Source organism: Elephantulus edwardii, unplaced genomic scaffold (genome assembly GCF_000299155.1).
Source record: "Elephantulus edwardii isolate Elephantulus edwardi_28Jun2011 unplaced genomic scaffold, EleEdw1.0 scaffold00132, whole genome shotgun sequence".
Taxonomy (NCBI): domain Eukaryota; kingdom Metazoa; phylum Chordata; class Mammalia; order Macroscelidea; family Macroscelididae; genus Elephantulus; species Elephantulus edwardii.
Window position 1 is genome coordinate 9,462,309 of NW_006399882.1, and position 17,729 is coordinate 9,480,037.

A 17,729-nucleotide genomic window follows, 5' to 3' on the forward strand; every position below is an offset into this window, starting at 1 on the left:
TGTTGCAACCTAGAAGACACAAATTTGACTAACAAGTTATAAGTACATGAGTCCAAAAATTATGGAAAAGTAAAAGAAAAGATTCTCTCATTGTTTTTCAAACCCTCCCCCAGGTCCCCTCCACCATGTAGCCCTCGCTCTAGTCTCCTGTGATGACAGAAATACCCAGTTGTTATAATGTTTTTTTCTTCTTGAGCTGCCCTCTGAAAGCCTCTGTCCAGCTCTTTTACTTTGGTATCTCCTCCTTTTGTTTTCGCTTCTCAGTGCAATGTTCATAGTCTCCTCTGACATCCATTTTGGTTATTTCTTTCTCCTCCTTAATTATAATGACCTTTTGCTCTCTTCATGGATAATATTTTTTACGTCCTCCCATAGTTTCTCTGGTCTTTGATCATTAGTTCTTAATGACTCAAACCTGTTCTTGAGATGATTCTTAAATTAATCTGGGATAGGCACAAGGTTGTATTTTAGTTCCTGTGGATTAGTTTTCATTTTCTTAAACTTCAATTTAAATTTGCTGTTATTGCTGTTAGGTGCTGATGAGTAGAGTACGACTCACTGTGACCCCATGAGCAACAGTTCTGAGCCCTGTCCTGTCCTGTGCCGTCCTCGCAATCTCTGACACACTTGAGCTCGTTGCTATAGTCACTCTGTCAGTCTACCTGGTTGAGAATCTTCTTCTTCACCAACCCTCCACCTTTCCAAGCATGATGTCCTTCTCTAAGGATTAGCTTCTCCTTGTAATATGCCCAAGTTATGTGAGATGAAGCTTCACCATCTTTTCCTCCAACGAGCACTTTGGCAGCACCTTCTCTAACACGTATCTGTTTGTTCTTTGGTCAGTCCATAGTATATCCAGTATTCTCCTCCAGCCCTACAACTCAAAGGCTTCAATTATTCTTCTGTGATCTTTATTCATTGTCCAGTTCTCAGTAGCATAGCAAGTGATTGAAAAATCTATGGCCTGGATCAGACACACCTTAGTCCTCAAACTAACATCATTACTTCTCAATAATTTGAAGAGGTCCCTGACCTCAAACTTTCCCAATGCACTATGTCTCCTGATCTTCTGACTGCTGGCACCAAGTGTATTGATTGTGGATGACGTGATTATAAGACGAAGTTGTTTACAGTTTTAATCTTTTCTCCATCTATTGGCCCAGTGGTGAGAATTTTTGTTTTCTTGACATTGAGATACAATTCATATTGAATGCTGTAGTGTTTTAACTTTCTGCAGTAAGTGCTTCAAATCCTCCTCATTTTTAGCCAGAAAAGCTATGTCATCTCTATACCGAAGATTATTGATGAGTCTTCCTTCAATCCTGATGTCACATTCTTTTTCACAGTCTAGCTCCTTGAATAATTCCTGATTAAGTTCTATCCTGAAGTACAATGTTGTGAGTGAGGGACCTTAATTCAAACTTGCTTGTTATGTGCCATCACAAAGCCCATACTTTCCAACTAAGATTTCTCCTAATTATTTCCAACTCATAATGAAGTATGCAAAGAGCTGGAGTCAGAAAATAAAAAGGGAAGAACTTGCTTGGCATTTCTCAAGCTGAAAGAACTAAAAAACAAGTTCAAGCTTCAATTTGCAATACTGAGAGATGCTACAGGAAAAATTTTGAGTGATCCAGGAGGCATCAAAAGGAGATGGAAGGGGCACACAAAGTCATTGTACCAAAAAGAATTTGTTGACACTGAAAAATTTCAGCAAGTACCATATGAACAAGTCATCGTCGTCAAGTGCCGTCGAGTCGCAGGCCACTCATAGCGACCCTATGAAGGAGAGTCCTCAACACTTGTGTGTCTCTCATCCTCTCTCCAGGTTCATAGGGTTTCCGGAGGCAAAGCTATTACGGAAGTGGATGCCACTCCTGCTTCCAAGCTTGTTTTAATCAGGGAGTTTCACCCAACACAGTCTGCATTAGGTAACGAGCCATTAAGGCATTTGACACATCAGCATCACAGTGTTCAACCTCACATATGAACAAGAGACAATGTTGATGAAGGATGAAGTTCAAGCTGCAATGAAGGCCTTGCAAAAAAAAAAGTCCCAGGAACTGGTGGGACCAGTTGACAAGTTTCAGCTAACAGATGCAGCCTTGGATGGGCTCACCAGGAAATCTGGAAGGCAGCTGTCTTGTTGTCTGGACTGACTAGAAGAGATCTGTATTTGTTTCCATTCCCAAGAAAAATGATCCAACAAAATGTGGAAATTATTGAACAATATAATTAATAACACATGCAAGTAAAATATTGCTGAAGATCATCCCAAACTGGGTTTAGAAGAAGACACAGTACTAGGTATATCATTGGTGATGTCAGATGAATCCTGGCTGAAAGCAGAGAATACCAGAAGAATGTTTATTTTTGTTTTCTTGACTGTGTGGGTCATAAAACATTATGGGTAACATTGAGAAGAACGGGAATTTCAGAACACTTAATTGTCCTCATGAGAAATCTAAACCTAGATCAAAGAGCTGTTGTGTGGACAGAGCAAGAAACATTTCATGGTTTAAAATCAGGAAGGGTGTGCTTCAGGGTTGTATCCTTTCTCGATACCTATTTAATTGGTATGCTGACCAAATAATTTGTGAAGCTAGTCTCTAAGAAGAGGAATGCGACATCAATATGGGACTTATCAACGACCTGTGTTATGCAGATGACCCAAGATGCTTACTAAAAATGAGGAGGAATTGAAACGTTTGCTGCATAAGATCAAGAACTTTAGTATGGATTGCATCTCAACATCAATAAAACAAAGATCCTCACCACAGGTCCAACAGTCAGTATTATGATAAACAGAGAAAGGATTGATGCTGTCAATGATTTCATCTTGCTTGGATCAACAAACAACATCCTTAGTACCAGCAGTCAGGAAATCAAGAGACATATTGCACAGGGTAAGCCCACTGCCAAGGACCACTTCAGAATCTTGAAAAGTAATGATGTCAGTTTGAGGAGTAAGGTGTGCCTGATTCAGGCCATGGTTTTCTCAGTCATCTGCTATGCATCAGAGAACTGGACAATAATTAAGGATGATTGAAGAAGAATTATGGTGCTGGAGAAGAGTTTTAAATCCATGTAACATTAGCAATACTATCCCTAGTACCATGGTCTCTTCTAAACCCAGCCTGCACATGTCTGTTGAGGTGCTGTTCCAGTCATTTTTGGATAATTTTCAGATATTGCTTGATAATTTCTGCTTTCTGTTTGATCACCTTTCTTGAGATTGGGTACAAATATGGATCTCTTCCATTCAGTTGGCCAGGCAGCTATCCTCCAAACTTCCTGGCATGGTGAGCATGTCCAGGGCTACTTCTGTCATTTGAAACATGTCAATTGGTATACCATCAATTGTTAATCCCTTGGGCCTTATTTTTTTGCCAATGCCTTCAGTACAGCTTGAATGTTTCCCTTTTTTTTACCATTAAGTCTTAATCATGTGATACTTCCTAGAATATTTCAGTGTTGACCAGTTCTTTTTGGTGCAGTGATTCTATATTCCTTCCATCTTTTTGATACTTCTTGGATCATTCAAGATATCCCTCATAGTATCTCTAACTATTGCAACTCAAGGCTTGAATTTATTTTTCAGTTCTTCCACTGATTTCTTCCTTTATTTATTCTCCAATTCTTAGATCTCTACACCTTCCGTCATAATACTTTGTCTTGTCTTCTCAAGCTGCCCTTTGAAATATTTTATTCCTTTCTCTTACTTCAATATATTTTTCCTTTGTTTTAACTTCTTAATACTCTAGTGCAATTTTTTGACTTTGATTCTGGATTTTTTTTTCTTCTTTCTCTTCTGTCTTTGTACTGACCTTTTGCTCTATGAACAACATAGGAAAGAACTAAGGAGGGAAATTTTAAAAAATGTTCAAAGCAGGGGACCTCACCTCTCCACAACTCCCAAAGAGATTGTTGATCATCAACTTTGAAGGCAGTAGAAGGCAGGTCAAATCTGTAGCATTTCCTGAGTCATAAGAAGGCAGGAGTATGTTTATGTTAACAGAACTATTTTGGGATTAAGAGCGACTGCTTCAATATAAGAAATGACTGTAATTTGGAGGAAACAGAGAAATATAAGCATAGGGTTCTCAAGCTATGCTTAAAAGTCCCGATCAGAGTCTCTGTGAGGAGAACCCATGCTGGTGAGAGGTGTGGGAATTACTGGTTGAGTATGATTTGCTAGAAGGGGGATGCCCAGGGTCTACTGTGATGGGGTGCTTCTGTAGGGCCAGAGAAACTGTGAGTCTCACCCGAGAACAGTCCTTTTGGATGCTTTTTCAAGTGCTAGATTAATTCCTTCTTGATTTTAGATGTTGTTGTTGTTATGTGCCATTGAGTTGCTTGAGACTCATAGTGACCCTAAGTACAAGAGCCCTAAATGCTGTTCTATCCTGTGCCAACTTAGCCATCTCAAACACACTCATTCCCACCACTCCAGTCACAGAATTGATCCATCTCATCGAAGGTCTTCCTCTCCTGTGCCTCCCCTCCACTCTGCCAAACATAATGTCCCTCTCCAAGGACCAGTCCCTCCTTGCAACATACCCAAAGTATGCCAGATGAAGCTTCAGAATCTTTGACTCCAAGGAGCATTCCAACTTCACCCTCTCCAGGACAAACCTGTTTGTTCTCCTAGAAATCCATGGTATATTCAACACTCTTCTCCAGCACCACAGCTCAAAGGCATCAATTCTCTTTCTATCATCCCTATTCACTGTCCAACTCACTGACACATAGCACATAATTGCGAAGACTATATCCCGGATCAGGCGCACCTTAGTCTCCAGATTGATGTCATTACTCTTCAGTACTCTGGAGAGGTCCCTCACAGCTGACTTTCCCAATACAATTCATCTTTTGATTTCCTGGCTGCTGTTACCAAGAGTGCTGACTGTGGAGCCAAGTAAACTAAAACTGTTAACTATCTCAATCTCTTTACCATCCATACTGATGCTGCCAGTTGGCCCAGGGGTGAGAATCTTTGTTTTCTTTATGTTGAACTTCAATATATATGTTGTTGTTGTTGTTATGGTAGGAGGGGAAGACCCCCTATGAGGTGGATTGATTCAGTGACTGGGGTACTCGGGATGGGTGTGTCAGAGGCAATGAGATTGGCACAGGATAGAGCACAGTTTAGGGCTGTTGTACATAGGGTCACTATGAGTCGCAAACGACTTGACAGCATATAACAACAACAACAACAACAACAACAACATATCTTTATCAAATCTTTAGATACAGTTCAAATTGCTATGAAGGAATTAGCAAAAAACAAGGCTTCAGGAGTTGACAGCATATCAACAAACAGACACTGCCCTGGATGTGCTCACTAAATTGTGTCAAGAAATATGGAGGACAGCCAGCTGGCTGACTGACTGCAAAAGATCTATATTTGTTCCCATTCCAAAGAAAGGTGACCCAACAGGGTGCGGAAATTATTTAACAATATCATTAATATCACATGCAAGCAAGATTCTGCTGAAAATTATCCAAAAACATTTATAGCAATATATCAACAGAGAACTGCAGGCTGGATTTAGAAGAGGTTGTGGTACTAGGGATATTATAGCTAATGTTAGATGGATCTTGGCAGAAAGCAGGGAATGCCAGAAGAATGTCTATCTGTGCTTCATTGACTATGCAAAGGCTTTTGACTGTGTGGATCACAACAAGCTATGGCTGACTCTGAGAGGAATGGGAATCCCAAAACATTTCATTGTGCTAATGCAAAACCTATACTAGGACCAAGAGGCAGTCCTCAGAACAGAGCAAGGATACACTGGATGGTTCAAAATCAAGAAGGGGGTCCGTCAGGGATGTATTCTGTCTCCATACCTTTTCAATCTGTATGCAGAATAGATCATCTGAGACGCTGGGCTGTATGAGGAGGAAAGTGGCATAGGATTGGTGGAAGAGTCATCAACAACCTGCGTTATGCAGGTGACACAACCCTGCTTGCTGAAACTGAGGAGGACATGAAGCGCTTGCTGCAGAAGATCAAGGACTGCAGCTTCCTATATTGATTGAAGCTCAACATCAAGAAAACAAAGATTCTCACCACTGGGCCAATGGGCAGCATCAGTATGGATGGTGAAGAGATTGAGATTGTACACAGTTTTAGTTTACTTGGCTCCACAGTCAGCACTCTTGGTAACAGCAGCCAGGAAATCAAAAGATGAATTGCATTGGGAAAGTCAGCTGTGAGGATCTCTCCAGAGTACTGAAGAGCAACACCATCAGGCTGGAGACTAAGGTGTGCCTGATCCAGGCTATAGTCTTCACAATTACATGCTATGCATCAGAGAGTTGGACAGTGAATAGGGATTATAGAAAGAGAATTGATGCCTTTGAGCTGTGGTGCTGGAGAAGAGTGTTGAATATACCATGGACTTCTAGGAGAACAAACAGCTATTGAAGGATAACTTCATGATACGACATCGATGATTGGGCCATGAGAAGGTGGAGGCTCGGCAAGGAGAAGAGCCTCAACCAGGTGGATTGACACGGTGACTGCTGTCTTGAGCTCAAGCATGTCAGAGATTGTGAGGTTGTCACAGGATAGGGCAGGGTTCAGATCTGTTGTTCATAAGGTCGCTATGAGTTGTATTCAACCTGACAGCATCTAACAATAATAACAACAAAGCTAGGAGAGGGATTGCTCAATACAGTGAGGATGCCAACAGCCCTGTGAATTTGGTTCAGAGTGAATGGTAGCATGTGAATCTACCTTCCAAGAAGGAAGGCTAAGTTGACAGCAGGGTGGATATGGGCTTAAGGGTGTCAGAGATTGTGAGGAAGGCATAGGACAGAATAGGTTTCAGATTTGTTCATAGGGTTGCGTTGAATTGTGCTCAACTCAATGACACCTAACAACAACAAAAGATGGAAATGGAGCAAGGAAGTGGAGGATTTAATAAAAAAAAATGAGGTGTAGTGGGCATGGTGGGAAGCAGTGCTTAGGGGCTGAGGACTCCTGGGATGGGTGATATCACAGCTTTGTTTGTGGCTGGGAGGTCCTAGACTGGTCCATAGATTCCATTCTGTTTTTTGAGTGCTGATTGCTGTTATGTGCCATTGAGTCAAGTCCAACTCATAGTGAACAACCCTGTCCTATCCTGTGCCTTTCTCTTAACTGCTAGGATTGGTGTATTACAGGGAGAGTTTGTGGGTATGAGAAGACCTTAGAGAGTAGTGAGTTTACAATAGGCCTGGGGCCATGCAGGGAGGCAAGTGAAAGGGGAGACTGAGGAAATTTAGTATATACAGTAGGATCTTGTAACCACATATAAACGGGAGAACGATTAAGGGCCACTGACAGTGTGATTGTGTCCCAGGATGCGGGGGAGAATCGATGTCAGCTGTAATAATGAGACAGGAATCCATTTGGGCAGTGGAGAGTGGCGGGGATTGTTCTGTGAGCTGGAGAAGAAGAGGGACAAGGCAAGCTGGAGGGAGGGAGGAAAGAGATGGTGTTAAATATACACTGTCTCTGCCTGGGAGAGGTATTGGACAAGTTGGCATTATTAACAAGGAGTGGGAAAGATGCATTATTAAAAGACATGTTACTCCCCACAGACTAGTCCACCAAAACTCCTTTTTGTTTATTGGATCGGAGCTTAAACTTTGAAGCAGTTGGCTTGTGGAAGGCTGAAGTCTGCATCAGAGACATTACTGCTAACCCAAAGGCCTATCTGGCAGTTTGTAGTGTATAATTCTTCTAATATTTTGTTGGATGCTGTTGGGTGGAATTTTATTGAGAAATTTTGCATCTGTAAAAGATAATTGGTCTTTTCTTGTGATATTTTCTCTGTCTTTGGTACCAGGTTAACGCCAGCTTCACAAAATGAATTAGGAAGTATTGTGTCCTAGTCTCTGTTTTGGAAGACTCGGTATTATTTCTCCAAATGCTTGCTAAAATTTCCTGTTGAATCAATCACACAGTCTCTGTAAGTACATGAGTCAAGGAAAAGTCTCTCTCCTGAAACATGACACTGCCAGATCTACAAGCATTAAGCTATTTCCTTGAACTAAATTTATATGTAAATATGTTAAAAAAGACTTATTAACAGAGAGGTGCATTCGGGTTGGTAGGATGACCGTCCACGCCCATGACTGAGACTTGGCACTGTAAGGAAGGATCTGAGATTAACTGGCAGAACTCATTAAGTGGCCTCTGTGCCCTCTGTGAAGAGAGTTCTCCGGACCCATAGCGTGTGATGGCCAGTGGAGCCTCATGTCCATTTATCTCACACTTGGGGCAGGGTTTGATTAGAGGATGAGGACTGGACACCCTTTTACTTGGTGTCCAACTTGCCACACTGAAAATGTGGGCCTCATGGGGACCTCTGAGGGCGTTTGGGACTTTGCACAACCCTCTGTGGCCAGTTTCCTGGGGAGATGTATAGCCAGAGCCATCATGGGGTCTGTGGCCTCTCCTGTTTACTCTACCCCCTTTCATTTGGGTTCCCATCTGCCTCGCAGTGGCCTCTTTTGTTGCCTGTCAGCTTTTGAAAACCTTGAAGTGACATTTATTAGTGTTTCTGATAGGACTTAAGGTCTGTCATCTAATTTTATTAGTTTTGTACTAATGTTGGGGGCTGCTTGAGAGATGAAGGCCATATTTTAAAAGGGTTTGTCTTCCTCTGAGTGTGTGCTTTCAGGGTCTCTGTTAGTCTGGCCATGAACTAGCCTAGATTTCTTTTTAAAAAAATTTCTTTTTTAATTCCTGCACATTTTCTCTCCTCCTCTCCCCCTCCCCCAGCCCTCCTTGCAATGCATCTCTTGTTACAGATTGTTGTCATACATATAATGTCTAATCATATCTTCCTCTCGAATAGTTTTCCCCTTCACCTAATCTACTATAGTGTTCATTGTCCATCCATTTCCCCCTCATTTTCTGCCCGCTGGCTCCATGTCTGTCCTATTTATAGCAGTGGTGTTATGCATTGTTTGCCCTTTTGTGATTGAGATGTTTCATTTAGCATAATGTCCTCCAGACTTTCTCATGTTGCAGAATGTTTTATGGGTTCATTATTCTTCTGTGCTAGATAATATTCCATTGTGTGAATGTATCATAGTTTTTCTAGACATTCGTTTATTGATGGACACTTGGGTTGCTTCCATTTCTTTCTGTTGTGAATAATGCAGCAATAAACACAGAAGAGCATAAATATATTTGGGTGATGGCTCTGGTGTCTTTAGGGTATATTCTCAGTAGCAGAATGGCTGGGCCAAATGATATTTCTATTTCCAACTTTTTCAGAAAAAGCCCACCCACCTCCCGTAGTGGCTGTATTATTTTACATTGTCACCAGCAGTGAATAAGAATTCCAATCTCTCCACAACCTTGCAACATTTGTTATTTGCTGTCCTATTGAACTTCGCTATTGTTGTTGGGGTGAGATTTGTTGTTTTGATTTACATCTCTTTGACAACTAGAGATTGTGAACATTTCATTGTTTGCCATCTGAATGTCTTCCTTGATGAAATATTTATACATATCTTGCACCCATTTTGTGACTGGGCTGTTTCCCTTTTTCTTGTTGAGGTACTGGAGTAGTCCATAAATTTTAGATAGAAGTCCTTTATCAGGTATGTGATTTTCAAATATTTTCCCCTAGTCTGTAGGGTTCCTTCATATCCTGAAGGGTTTTTTATGGGCATAGGGATTTGATTCTTAAAGGGTTTCATTCATCTATTTTATTCTCTACTGGTAGTAGGTTGGGCTAGGTTTTCTTGAGGTCCTTGATAGAGCTCTCTGTGTTTATCAAAGTTGATTGGAAGTTGTAAAAAAGGAAATGGAATGTGTAAAGATTGATATTCCAGAAATTAGCTAGCTGAGATAGACTGGCATTGGCCACTTTGAATCAGACAATCATATGATCTACTATGTTGAGAATGAAAAATTGAGGAAGAGTGTGTTGCATTTATAGTAAATAAAAGACCTTACAAGAATTATCCTGAAGTACAATGCTATGTGTGATAGGATACTATTCATATGCATGTAAGGAAGAGCTGTTAGTACAACTGCTACTCAAATATACACACCAACAGCTAGAACCAAAGAAAAAGAAATTTTGCAGTCTATAATTGACCAAATAAGCAGTTAAAATGTGTGTGTGTGTGTGTGTGTGTGTGTGTGTGTGTGTGTATTTTACAACAAAAAGTGTGTTAATAATAATTGGTGTCTGAGATGCAAAAGGAGAAGGAATGGAGGAATGGTAGCTGAAAATTATGGACTTGGGGACAGAATGATTGAATTTTGTACATACAATGATTTATTCATTGCAAATGTCTTTTTAAAGAAACACAAATGGTAACCAACATGAACTTCACCTGATGGACTGCATAGGAATCAGATTGATTACACTGTGGAAACAATAGTTGGAAAAGCTCAATGTCTGCACTCAAAACCAGGCTAAGTGCTGACTGTGGGACAGACCATCAATTACTCATGTGCAAGTTCAAATTTAAGTGAAAGAAAATGAAAACAAGTCCTCAAGAGCCATAGTAGACCTTGGGTCTATCCCACAGGAATTTAAAACTCATCTCAAGAATAATTTGGGGGTGTGGTGGGGGAAAGAATAGGTGTGAGACTTTAACACTAAGAATCAAGAACCAGATGAATAGTGGGATGACATTAAAGATATCATTCATGAAGAGAGCAAAAGGTTGCTACAAAGACAGAGGAGAAAGAAAAGTCCAAATGGAGATCAGAAGGACTCTGGAAATTGTATTAGAGCATTGAGAAGCCAAAGTAAAGAGAAGAGATACTGACGTAAAATAGATGAATAGAAGATTTCAAAGGGAAGTTTGAGAAGACAAAACAAAGTACTATAATGGAATGTGCAAAGAGCTGGAGTTGGAGAATTAAAAAAAAAAGATACTTGGTATTTTTCAAACTGAAAGAGCTGGAAAACAAATTCAAGATTCAAATTGCAATTCTGGAAGATGCTATGAGAAAAATCTTGAATGATCCAGGAAGCATCAGAAAGAAGAGGGAATACACAGAGTCACTATATAAAAAATAATTGGTTGACACTGAAAAATTTCAGGAGGTAGAATATAGTAAAGAGCCAATGGTGATGAGGGAAGGAGTTCAAGTTGCATTGAAGGCATTGGCAAAGAATAAGGCCCTGGGAATTCATGTGATACTTATGGACATATTCCAACTAATAGATGCAGCCTTGGATAAGTACCTGTCTATTCCAGGAAATTTGGAAAACTTGGCTGACTGATTGGAAGAGATCCATATTTATTCCCAGTGCTAAGAAAAGAGATACAACAGGATATGGAAATTATAAAACAATATCATTGATATCATATGCAAACAAAATATTCCTGAAGATCATCTAAAAGTGACTAGAACAGTACTTGGACTGCCAGAAGTTTAGAAGAGACCTTGGCACCAGGAATATCATTGTGGATGTCAGATGGGTCTTAGCTGAAAGCAGAAAATATAAGACAAATGTGTATTTTGTCTTTTATTGACTATGCAAAGGCATTTGAATGTATGGATCATAACAAACTATGGCTACCATTGAGAAGAATGGGAATTCCAAAATAATAATGCTCATATAAAACATATACCTAGTCTAAGAAGCTGTTGTTCAGCAGATCAAGGGAGCACTGCATGGCTTAAAATCCAGTAAGTGTGTGTTCGGGTTGTATCCTTTCTCTATACCTATTTACTCTGTTCATTTTACTTGGATCTATCCTTACAGTCAATTCCCTTGGTACCAACAGTTAGGAGATGTAGTCACTGGGAACATATCAGGTACCTCTCCAATTTATGACTAAGGTGCACCTGATTCAAACCATGGTCTTTTCAATCTCCTGCTATGCATCTAAGAGCTGGACAATGAATAAGAATGATAGAATAAGAATTGATACCTTTGAGTTGTGGTGTTAGAGAAGAGCACTGAACATCCCATGGAATGCCAAAAGAACAGATATATCTTGGAGAAGGTGTGTTTGGAATGAGTGCTCCTTGGAGGCAAAGATGGTGAAGTTTTGTCTTACATACTTCGGATATGTTTCTAGGAGATGCTATTCCTTGGAGAGGGTCATCATGATTGGGAAAGTTGAGGGTCAGCAAAAGAGAGGAAGACCCTCAATGAAATGGATTGACACAATGACTACAGCAAAGACTCAAGTATGTCAGAGATTGTGAGGATGGCACAGTATGAGAGGACAGGGCTCAGATCAGAGGGTTACTATGAGTTACACTTGACTCCAGGAATGTAAAAGCAACATCTTAACATGATTGATTGAACCCTGATTTTTCTCTTTTTGCTGAAATAAACTAATATCTAGCACTCCACCCATATCTGAAGTCGTGATATCTTTTGGAATTTACAAACGTAAGCCTTCCTTCAAGCAGAAAAGAAAACAATAGTAATTTTGGGTAAAAACAGTACATAATTGGCTTAATTTTCAGTCAAGTGTATTTTTCCATTTTTTAAATTATTATTAATTTTAATGAAAGTTTACAGAGACTTTGGCTTTCCATTCATTCATTGTTGCACTTTTCTCCCTGCCAGTTTGCTATTCTCTTTGAAAAGTAAAAGAAAAATTCTTACATTGTTATACAATACCTCACCCTGTGTCCACTCCACTATGCAGCCTTCTGGACTCCTGTCATGACAATAATACCTAATAATGTATCCCTTTTAAACAGTTCTCTCCCTCATCTGTTTCAATGTAGTATATATAATTTATCCTATCTTTCTCAGTCTCCCGCTAACCCCGATGTCAGTCCCGTTTTACAACAGTCAAGGGTTTGTTTGTTTTTTTTTAACAGTTAATAACTTGGTTTTGGTTTCCTAAGAAAGATAAACTTTAAAATAGTAAATACCGTAGCATTTAAAAATCTCCATTCTGTCCTTAAAAATTCAGTTAAGAGGACTCATTCAATAGTTTGTTTCTTGTTTTCTTTTTTCAAATAAAGTCATATTTGAATGCCAGTAGGCACCAGCCCATGTAAGTGAGAACTAATGACAACAACTAAAGAGCTTACAGCAACGACTAAGGAAAGAAGAAATTATAATGCTGTTATTTGATTGGTTAGTGTTTGGTTGAGGTCACAACCTCAGTTAGGGGTAAGGAATGGGTTTCTATTACTATTGACTCAGAGACAGTGAATTCAAGTGCTAATTAAAAAGGTTTTCAATTATAGACACTTATCTTTCAGGAGGGATCATAAAAATATTACTGATTGAAGCTTTAACCAGATTTCTTAGGAATTTGAGATAACTACTTGGCTATACCCATCTTCAGCAAGATAAAGTGACACAGTGACTACAACAATGGGCTTGAACATGGTGTGGACTGTGGACAGAATGCAGGACAAGGGTAAGGTTTCAGTCTCAGGGTCACTGTGAGTCCTGGTTGACCTGACGGTACCTAACAACACTTGGTGTGAGTTCTTATTTCCAAGAATCAGCTTACAAACACAAATTATTTTAAGTTTTCTGAGAAACTTTAGATAAGGCTGATGCCAGAATCCTTTAGACTGCCAAGAGAACAAATGGATTTGTCCTGGAGAGGGTGAAACCAAATTGCTCTTTGGAGGCACAGATTGTGGGTTAGTTTTTGTTGTGTTTGGGTTTTTTTGTTGTTTTTTTTAAAACATCAGAGATCTCACATATTTATTGAAAACGTGGATGCATTTAAAACCACAGATGTTCCATGGGACGTGATCAGATTGTGACATAATTTTAAATTTGATTTAGTAACATGCCAGTCGGCTTGATGTGGTGCAGTGCTAATGCAACAGGGCTCCTCATGTGTGCGGCTTCTGAGAGACCCAGCTTGGCTCTTCTCCAGTGCCTTCTCTTGAAGTTTACCTGATTTTATTGCCAGTTTTCATTCTAATCCATTGAGAACAGGTTAGTTTTTCTTGTCTTCCCAAGCTGCCCTTTGAAATTTTCTATTCAATTCCTTAACTTAATCAACATTCTTGGCACCAGCAGTCAGAAAATCAAAAGATGAAAATCTGCTAGGACCTCTCCAAATCTCAATCCCGAAAGTCTTATGAGAAGGCATAGTGAAGACAAAACAGGGCTGCATGAAATGTGAAGATGGAGGAAAAGAAAGAGGGAGGCAAGGATTTTGAAGCTATCTCAGTACTTTGGGCATGTTGTCAGAAGGGACTGGTCCTTTATTCTTGGAAGGGTACAGGGACAATGCAGTCAAGGAAGACCCAGGATGAGATGGATTGACTCAGTGACTGCAGTGATGGGGGTAGGTGTGTTAGAGACAGTGAGACTGGCTCAGGATAGTGCAGGGTTCAGAGCTGTTGTGCATAGGGTCACTATGAGTCACAGATGACTCAATGACACACAACAACAACAACCAAGTTTATACAAAGGACTTAAAGTCTATGTCCAGATTCCCATCCTGAGATGTACTTCTTTCACATCTTGACTTGGCCGTAATGAGAATACTTTTTAGTTTGCATGGCGTCTAGTGGTCACAAGGGCACTCTAGTGACCTTCTTGGTAAGGAACGGCACTGCTAGGCCAAAGGCCATGTCTTCCTGGTGGTTTGAATCCACCAGCCCCTTAGGGGAATGATGGGCAGTCACCTCTTGTGTAATTTACACCTTCTAAGCACAACCTTCTAACCTTTCACATAAGCACAACCAAGTCTTTTGGAATTTCTATTCTCCTCAAGGTTAGCCACAATTTGTTATGATCTACAGTCAACTGCCTTTGTGTAGTCAATGAGACACAGATGGACATTCTTCTATTACTGCTTGCTTTCTGCCAAGACCCATCAGACATTGGTGATAATGTCTCTAGAATCACGACCTCTTCTAAACCTAGTTTGTATTTCTGGTATTTCTCTGTCAATGTGCTGTTCCAGGCCTTTCTGGGTAATCTACAGCAGGATTTTGCTTGCATGTGATATTAGGGATATTATTTGATAATTTTCACACTCTGTAGGGTTACCTTTTTTGGAATGAGAATAAATATGGACCTCTTCCAGTCAGCTAGCCAGGTAATTGTCCTCCAGATTTCTTGGCACAACCTGGTGAGCACATCCAGGGCAGCATCTGTTTGTTGAAATATGTCAGTTGGTAGTCCATCAATTCCTGAGGCTTTTTATTTTGCCAATTCCTTCAGATCAGCTTGAACTTTCTCCTTCATCACCATTGCCTCTTGATCATATGTTGTTTCTTGAAATTCTTCTGTGCCAGCCAATTCTTTTTGGTAGAGTTTCTCTTTTTAATGCTTCCTGGATCATTCAATATTTTGTTCAGAGCATCCTTAAGTATTGCAACCCGTGGCTTGAATTTGTTCATTAGTTTCTTCAGCTTAAGAAATGCCAAACACATTAGGCCCCTTTAATTTTCCAACTCCAGCTCCTTGTACATTTCATTATAATATATTGCTTTGTGTTCCCGAGCTGCCACTTGAATCTTCTATTCAGCTCCCTAACTTAATCAACGCTCTTGGCATCAGCAGTCAGAAAATCAAAAGACGAATTGCATTGGGAAAATCTGCTGTCAGGGACCTCTCCACAGTACTGAGAAGCAACGATGCCAGTCTAGAGACAAAATCCAGGCCATGGTCTTTGCAATTAGTTGCTATGCATAAAAGAGTTGGACAGGGACTTACAGGATTACAGAAGAATCGATGCCTTTGAGTTGTGCTGGAGAAGAGTCTTGAACAAATTATGGACAGCCAAGAAAACAAATAGGTCTGTCTTGGAGAGGGTAAAACGAAGTTTCCCCTTGGAGGCTGGGATTTAGAAGCCCCGTCTCACAAACTTTGGGCACATGACCAGGAGGTGGTCCTTGTAGAAGGACATTACGCTCAGAAGGGTGGAGGGACAAAGCAGGAGAGGAAGACCCCAGATGAGATGGATTAACACTGTAATTAGGGCAATGGTGGTAGGTGTGTCTGAGTCAGTGAGACTGGCACAGGGCAGGCTTAAGAGCTGTTGTTATATAGTGACACTATGAGTTGTAGACTACTCAATGGCACAGAACAATAATAACAACAACAACAACAACAAACCTCCTAGAGGGTCAGTTATGGGTCATAAGAGTGAGTGAGAACAATTTAAATGAGCCAAATGTCAGAATCTTGTGAAAAGTTCGCATTAGCTCCGTTGAATGCAGCTAAGCAAACATGGCGACTTGGGCAGGTGAGTAAAATGACCAGTTTAATTCTGCAAGACTTGAACTTAATTCAGCCATTTCATTTTGGTTAAAAGGCTCATGAACTTCTTTACAAATGTCTCTGTTGTTAGCAAAAAATCAGCCTTGTTTGGGCAGCCCAGAGCTTCCTAGAGTGGAGGTGCATGGAAACTAGCAGCAGCCTGCCTATGCAGGCGGGGCTGAGGGTCAGCTCTCCTCAGCTCCCCAGAGTCTCTCAGTGTTTGAGCAGCACCTCCATGTGGAACTTCACTAGGTTTTAAGTCCTTCCCATCTTAAGGATTTAGAAAAATCTTTCTCACTTCCTGTTGCTATTTCTCACATAAGGAGCTTGGTGGCATGGAAAGGTTAAGCCCCAGGCTGCTGACTGAAAGGTGGACTAGATGACAGCTAACCCTCTCCTCACACCAGTTAGTTGCACTTCTTACACAATCAACTTTGATGATCTGATGATCCAATGAGCCTGGGAACCACATCATTAGGAACTGAAAAACCAGCTCTTCATTCCTTAAGGGCAATATGGATTTAATTGTCACACATGGAGATGAGGGAAAATATTTACATTTTATGTTTCTAGGGTAAAGAAAGAGAAGGAACATCAGCTGCTCTGAAACTCTTCCAGAGTGTTCCGCATATCAAAAGGAAATCCATTGTCCTGAGGCACAACCCTTGGTCAAGCTAAGTAAGGTGATCAGTAACCGCAGGCAGGCAGGCCCTCCTCAGCCCTCAGAACACAGGATCAGGGAGCAGGAGCAGGAGGGCAGCAGTTATCCAAGCACAAGCACAGAGAGAGGGAGAGAGAGAATGGGCCAACGAGTGGAAGGAAAACAACGGAGGGATACAAGGAAACAGGGATGATACAAGGTGGGTGGTGTAACCAGCCCCTTAAGTCATGTGTGAACGGACTGATGAGTGAGTATCAATCCGCTCTGTCAACGTTCACAGAAAAAAAAAAGTAGAAAGAAAAAAAATTTGTCTGTTTGTAATCTTTGACCTAGTAAGTTCACCTCCAGAAAAGATCAGGAGTGATTTCAAACATTTATGGACAAAGTTGTTTATTGAACTACAGTAAAAAGAACCAAATGTATGGTATCAAAAGATATGGGCTTGGATAAATTATAGCAAAGTATGCAATGAACAAGCATTAATAGTCATAACAGTCATATCAGGAGTGGTTTACTGATGAATTAAATCATAGTCTTCTGGTTGATTCTGACACAAAGTAACCCTGGGAAACAGAGCAGAACTGCCCCATAGAGATCCAGGACCGGTCCTTACAGAAGTGGACTACACATCTTTGTCCAGAGAAGTGGACAAAAGAGTGGATTCTCGAACTTTCAATTAGCAGCCAAGGGCTTAACCACTGCACCACCAGGACTCTTTATTGACATGGGAAGATACCACAAATACACTGAATTTTAAAAAGAGAAGAAAATACTGTAGCAATATTATTCCAGTAACATGTTGTTGTTGTTATGTGCCATCGAGTCGCTTGCGACTCATAGCGACCCTATGTACAAGAGCTCTAAATGCTCTTCTATCCTGTGCC

At 40.5% G+C, this 17,729-nt stretch overlaps 1 pseudogene; it reads left to right on the top strand.

Annotated features, from left to right (window-relative positions):
* Positions 1-16,154: 16,154 nt before the first annotated feature.
* LOC102846289 overlaps positions 16,155-17,729 on the top strand; it is a 10,437-nt pseudogene continuing 8,862 nt past the window's right edge.